We start from the raw sequence: 7,215 nt of genomic DNA, 5'->3' as shown, positions 1-7,215 counted from the left end.
CCATCTTTGTAGAAGTTTGAAAAAACTGGAGAAAAATAAAGTTCTAGCTTTATGCACGGATGGCGCCAATGAAGAAACACTAACCGGACCCCGGGCAGATTACTAGTAACCTGGGGGTTAGATGTTTCCCACGAGGGGTTAGACCCTTGGAAGATGGTTCTTCTGATAACCTGCAAAACAGACACCGTGAGCTCGTCACTGAGAAGGGGGGGGGGGGGTTCCTCCTTGTGACCACCCTCCGGCGTGAGAATCAGACTAGATTGCTCTTTAAATATAAAAGTATATTAAGAGATTGCTAGAGCAGATATCAGGTATAATATGATGATAATGTAGTAAGGTATGATAAGATGAGATGGTCATACCATTTGTGGTATTTATAGCCGAAGGTAGGTTTCCAAAGAGGTATGGCCGGCTGCAACAGTGTTCCTGTTCCACCAACAGTAGCCTACGCACGTGCCCTGCTGGTAGTTGGTGGGTAGGTAGCGGCTGATAGCGACCAGGCCTGCTGTACACTATTCCTGTTCCACCAACTGACGGCTACGCACGTGGTATGGCAGTAGTTGGTGAGTAGGCAGCGGCTAATAGTGATATAGTACAGGAGCATGCTGCTCGCCATACTGTATCAGTGAGCTGTCGTATCTCTGATCAGATCTTTCGCCCATACCTCGTCAGGTACAGTAAAAGATCCTTCAGTATACGGACTGGCTTATTTGGGCGGGAGTATTCCCCCTCCCGCCTCTGTGCGGGATTGCTCCCGGCTTGGCTCATTCCTTCAGGTGACACTGAATGATCGAGAGCTAAGTGCCTTGTGTGTGTAGCCATGCTGCGCGGGTGGCCTTCCCTAATGGCTTGTATCCGAGGCTGCGGGGACAGGCGGAGTCCTTCACCATTGGGAGGCATTTCCTGCGGGACCAGCTTGCGTACTGCGCGTAAGGACGTCACGTCTCTGAGCATGGTTGGTCCTGCGGATCCAGTTGGTCTCTGCGCAGACGTCCCTGTTTAAGGTGAGTCTTGCGGGTCCAACTGGGCTCTGCTGGGACCTACCTCTTCAGTTAACCATCTATGAACACCCATAATCCGGAATTGATTCCAAAGTGTTCAACGTCTTTGTCCAAACCTGTTGTCTCACCAACTAGTCAACAACCTCATTTTTCATATTATTAGAATCTTAATTGATCTAGATGCCACCAAGACAATTCCCGAAACGAAACACTTGTGTAGGTTCTCGTTTCAAACAACCACCACAACACTTCTCTCAGTTACCTTTACTTTGAATGGTCTAGTGTTCTGTGGTCTAAACAGCAACCACAACCATTATCGCATTCACATTTAGACCGTTATACCACCCGACTCACTCACCTACTCCATTCGTTCATTGGACCTAGGAACCCGGAAGTAACAAGTTGTGTGCATACAAACACCTTAATTAACAAATTCAGTACCATCAAAACACTTTTTATAGAAATTATGAATAGTGCTCAATGAGTAATCATTTTTAATTAGGGTTGGTGCCATCCTGTAAAGAACTACATAAAAGAGATTTTGTTTGATTCATGCATTTGGAATAATTGACTTAGGTTTTAAATGCAACATCCCTCCTGAAAAACTGCAAACACATATCATGTGATAATAACTATATGCAAATTTATAAGATTTACAAAAGAATTTAACCCAACAAAATGGTATATCTTATGAAACACTTAATCATATTTTTTCCACTTGAATCGCAATCATTAGGCTACACCATAATGAATTGACGTCGTAGATCAAACTACTAGGAAAGCATAAAACATTTATTTTACCAGCGATACCCGCAAAATCTCAAAAAGAAATAAGCTAGTATTTTCTAGTTGTCGTCGGATCATCAAGGGAACCCACTATATCTAAAAAGAATCGAGAATACGTTTTTAAATTGTCCTTGGCAATCCATTGGCGATCGCTGGCGGATTAAAGACGGACCCCACAAAATACCGAAGAAAAAAAAGAAAAATCAATTTTAGTTTTCATTGTTTATTTGTTATTACTTGATCAATTATAGCCATAATTGGTCAAACATAGTGATAGTTGGTCAATGATGGTTATTCGGTCAAACACACGACCGCTCTCAAGAGAAGCTATCGAGTTACAACTAAGCGAGAAGGCCCATGGTCAAAACCCCTATTACTGTGTGTATCTTTGGGAAACAAGTGATATATATCACATATTTGTTTAATTCTTTTTAGGTGCTAAGAAATTTAATAAACAAGAATACAAAAGTCTCGACTGTTGAGGAACACGAGCTGTGAACAAAAATATTAAGCCCGGAAAAAATAGGGTAACGCCAAGTAAGGTTGCATGCCGTAGTGGTTCAGACGAGACCAAGTATGTTTTAAGTAAAATAGAATGTTCACTCTGATTTAGGTCAGACAAAGTTGGTTTAGAGAGAAAAAAAAGTTCACTTTAATCGGGTGAAACATGTTCTAACGAAAATAGGTTCTTGTAAAACAAACCATCTTAGATTTTTAGATGAGCATAATTTATATTACTATCGATATTATCAAACACTTGGCTTGGCCCAATGAACATCGCTTTGGTTTTTTCTTTACATTTATTTTTAGAGTGACTTCTTGATAACAGTTAAAACACATTATATAAGAAACTAACAACCACAAAATAAAAGCGTGGTCGTGCCGGAGTGGTTATCGGGCATGACTAGAAATCATGTGGGCTTTGCCCGCGCAGGTTCGAATCCTGCCGACCACGTATACTTTTCTTTTTTATTTTCAATAGTTTTCTTTTTATTATTTTTACTTTTTTTCTAGTTTTTTCTTTTTCTTTCATTTTTTTTAGTTTTTGGTTATCTGTTAAATGTACAAATTAGTGCGACTAAGTAATAAGTATGGTAAATACTATAAAAGCATAACATGGTTCGGCTGTCATCTCATTCATTAAATTTTTATCTTGTTGAAACTTAAGTAATTAACTTCTATAGGTTCATGTGTGTTCACTGGTGAGCCATGATATCTTTTCTATCGGTTTGGTACTCTTGGGTGCTTAGTTTAATCACTATCTGACATCAAAGTTTTCAGGTAAGGACTGGTCGAGTCACATAAAGAACCAAACCTGATCATCTTTCTTTTAAAAAATGGCCAACCCCTAAATACACAAATTCAAAATAATCAACATTTAATTGTAAACATAAACATATAATCCTAATTCATCCACATTAAACGTATTACAATTGCACATAAAATGATTAACATATACAATCAAACAAATTATCCTTGATATCAAGTCATTGCATAGCTTTGAACTTGGTTTTGGGATTGTCTTCGTTTAAGTGATTATATATTTATATATTTATTATTTTTATTATTATTATTTTGTTGTTGTGATTTAACCGGTGATATGGTGTCATTTTTTTTGAGATTTTGCAAATGGCTTTCATCTCCTTTGATTACTTTAGTGCAATTGTTGAGTGAAAATGTTGTTTAAAGAAATTGTTCTAAGTCTAATTTTGTCGAATGGGTCTTTGGATTTTGGAATATGATTTACAAAGAGTTCAAATACTAGTAGAATTAAAAAGGGGTATTGGTTTTAATACTCTTAAGTTTCACCAAATGATTAATAACACTTTCAACTTTTACTTTGTCACCCGTCACTCCCAACTTTGACAATATTTGTTTTTATCACTCCCTCTCTAACGAACGACTAACGTCGTTAGTGGAAACACTGATGTAGACGTTTATTTAACTGAGTTTGCATGCTTATGTGTTACATGTGGGTCCCACAAGGCCGTCCCATCTCATTCTTCATTACATTAGCCCTAGCCACCTCCATCACCACCCACCAATCTCTACCTCCACCACTCACCAAATTACATTCAACTCCTCCACCATTAATGCTCCCAGTGGTTAAGCAACCATCATATGGAGGTTCTAGGAATGCTCCTACAGACACCGATGGGGTGGAGGCTACGGTCATACAACGGTGGCTGGCAACAAACCGTTTTCCGATCTCAGAGGCGAAGGTATATAAATCGGGTCAGATTAATGAAGATAGTGTCTGTGCTTATCTGGATCTAAGATGAGGTATGTAAATCGGCTCAAATCTACCCCGTCGGTGGCTGTAGGAGCATTCCTAGAAAATCCATATGATGGTTGCTTAACCACCAGGAGAATCAATGGTGGAGGAGTTGAATGTAATTTGATGGTGGAGGTCGGTGGTGGAGGAGTTGGAGGATGAGTGGTGGTGGAGGTTGGTGGGTGATGATGGAGGTGGCTAGGGTTAATATGATGAATAAGAAGATGAGATGGCTTTGTGGGACCCACAAGTAACACATAAGCATGCCAACTCAGTTAAATAAACGTCTACATTAGTGTTTCCACTAACGACGTTAGTCGTTCGTTAGCGAGGAAGTGATAAGAACAAATAAGGTCAAAGTTGGGAGTGGTGGGTGACAAAATGAAAGTTGAGAGTGTTATTAATCAATTGGTGAAACTTGAGAGTATTAAAAACCAATACCCTAATTAAAAAATATATTGACCACTTGTTTTAACTTTTAAACAAGTTTTTAGGATATAAAATTGTGAATGATGTATGGGTTTCTGATTCGTCTTATTACAAACAATATCATGATACATGATGTGGTGTTTATTTTTAAGTTTGTGAAGAGCCACGTCCTAATTTTCTAAGTTGTAATTGTAGTTAGGTTTATACAATATTATAGTTACAACATGTAATATGATAAGTGAAGAGATATGGTCTCAAACCTGGGTCAAGCCCGAATCTAAACTGTAGAATAACCTGATCGTGAAGGGAAGACGCCAAAAGAACATCTCTATGAAGCATGCATCCTTGGGCGAATATGTCTAAGACACTGCGCAAGAAAATGTACAATTCAAGACCACTGCAAACGACAAGGCCATACTGAAAAACACACCAACGGGGCGAAGCCACCTGTATAGTCGGTATGCACATACCCACCAATGTGAATACGCAAAGGAGACAATAGTACCAGGAGGTAGGGCCGTGTGAAACGGCATCTACGATCTATACTATGGTGGCTGCAAAGGATACAACCCAATATGCCCCTGACACGAGGTTCAACAGCTTCTTTCCAACATCGTGCGCATCCCGGCTATAAATACGAGTCTCTATTAAACAATAAAGGATTTGAACTTTACTCTCCCTAGCCTTATACTATTTGTGCTTATACACATGTTGCACAAAGTGATATGATAAAAGCGATGATGACTCCTTGCTAAGCTAAGAGCACTCTCTCTTTTAATCATTCACTACACACCGGTTCTTGTTTATTTACATCATAAATCACAACATCCAACTCCATTAGATTCAAGACTCCTGGAGTCCTGGTTACCAACCTCTATGAAAATACTAGTTCAAACCTGGTTTAAACCTGTATATCTTCAATATGATATAATAAAGGACTTTATGTTACATCAAAACTAATTTTAGATTTATTTTTACTATAACAAAAATTCACAAACTTTCTTTTCAGAATAACAATGTGTTTAGTTTGTTCAGTCCATTTAATTTACATTTGCAATAAGTAATAAACTAGCCACACATGTAATTTATAGCCCAACAGATGACACATCTGACAGAATCCATATGTGTTTTAATAATATTTTTCTTATTTTGGTTGAGATAATTGTATCGTGTCAACGTGTTATGTTTTATTTTATTCTTCTCTTTTACAAAAAGAAAAAAAAATAAGACACCATAAATCAAACCATAGATTGATACGTACTAATCAAGCTCAGATAACTGGTCATTCTCACTTTTGATAGGGTGGTTAGGGTGTAAAATGGAAGGTTAACAAATCAAACCCTATAAAGTGTAACACATTTAGCTGTTAATAAAAAAGTGTAGATAATTAATTCTTCCTTTTTTAAGGCATTTGCAATCGAGGTGCATTTAGACCGCCTCCCTCTCACGTTTCTCGTTCATAAACTAGTCTTCATTAACAAAACATCGCATCTCTCTTTGAAATTCGTAGGCTTTCCAACCATGGCAACACCCCAAAGATTAGGACCATGGATACTCCTGCAAACACCCGTTACGATTGATTATAATATGAAACGACAAATCAGTAAATTAGTCGTTTATACACAATTTCTAGTTATAAACATTTGATATTTATAAAATCAAAGGATTAAACTTGTTAAATATTTATTTTACGAGTGTATTCTTTATTAAAAAACCAACTAGCTGGTTGATTGAAAACATCTAAGGAGTTTGAGATTTCTTATTTTTTTACCTCCTTATAAACTTTGGGAGTGGTTATAAGTCACAATATCTTATCAACTTTTCCATCACAGAAAAAGTAATTCCATACACTTTTTTAACTTTCAAAAAGTTATAAGTTAAAATATACTAAAATGCGCAATCCCAAACGCCCCCTAATTCAACTAGCTGGTTAATTGAAAACATCTAAGGGAGTGTTTGAGATTCTTTATTTTTACCTCATTATAAACTTGGGGAAAAGTTATAAGTCACAATATTCGTGACTTATAACGTTTTCCATCACAGAATAAGTAATGCCAAACACCTTTTCAATTTTTCAAAAAGTTATAAGTTAAAATATACTAAAATGCGCAATCCCAAACGCCCACCCTAATTAATTAACCAATTTTCTTTGTTTCATTTTAAGTTTTAGAAAGTTATAAACTAATATTACATTAACCATCTATAAAGACCCTAAAGTGCTTTAAAAATGTGCAATGTTTTCCTTCCAAACCTATTTTGTCTCACCGGCAAGTCAACAACCGCATCAGTCGAATTATGAGAATCTTAATCATAGATGTAGACGTCACCAAGACGCTTACCAAAACAAAACACTCATGTATGTTCTCGTCGTCCCTCATGCTTCAATCAATCACCACAATACTCATCTCAATTACCTAGAACGGTCTAGTGGTATTAGAAGCAGCCACAAGCATCGACCATCGAGCCACGTAGATGGCATACTACCCAACTCACCCACCTACTCACGTACAATCCGATAATCCACTCGATTTTGGACCTTTATTTTTCGTTCATTGGACCCCAGAAATAACTTCTTGTGCCCATACAAATGCCTTAGCAAATTGAGTACCATCAAATCTATGAAATCTAACACTAGTTATAGAAACTATGAATGGTGCTCAATGAGTACTCATTTTTAATTAGAGTTGGTACCATCCTGTAAAGAACTACATAAAGAGGTTTGTT

The 7,215-nt window shown here is 37.4% G+C and overlaps 1 non-coding gene across 1 annotated transcript; it reads left to right on the top strand.

Moving 5' to 3' along the window:
• Positions 1-2,660: 2,660 nt before the first annotated feature.
• On the top strand, positions 2,661-2,742 carry TRNAS-AGA (transfer RNA serine (anticodon AGA)). Its single transcript has one exon. It is a non-coding gene; the product is annotated as a tRNA-Ser (tRNA).
• Positions 2,743-7,215: the final 4,473 nt, after the last annotated feature.

The sequence above is a fragment of the Bidens hawaiensis genome, unplaced genomic scaffold (genome assembly GCF_021521415.1).
Source record: "Bidens hawaiensis isolate Kalapana, Puna unplaced genomic scaffold, B.hawaiensis_p1.1 tig00008556_1, whole genome shotgun sequence".
NCBI classification, from domain to species: domain Eukaryota; kingdom Viridiplantae; phylum Streptophyta; class Magnoliopsida; order Asterales; family Asteraceae; genus Bidens; species Bidens hawaiensis.
Note: the sequence above shows the minus strand (reverse complement) of the source record. Positions and strands in the feature narration are given on the sequence as shown.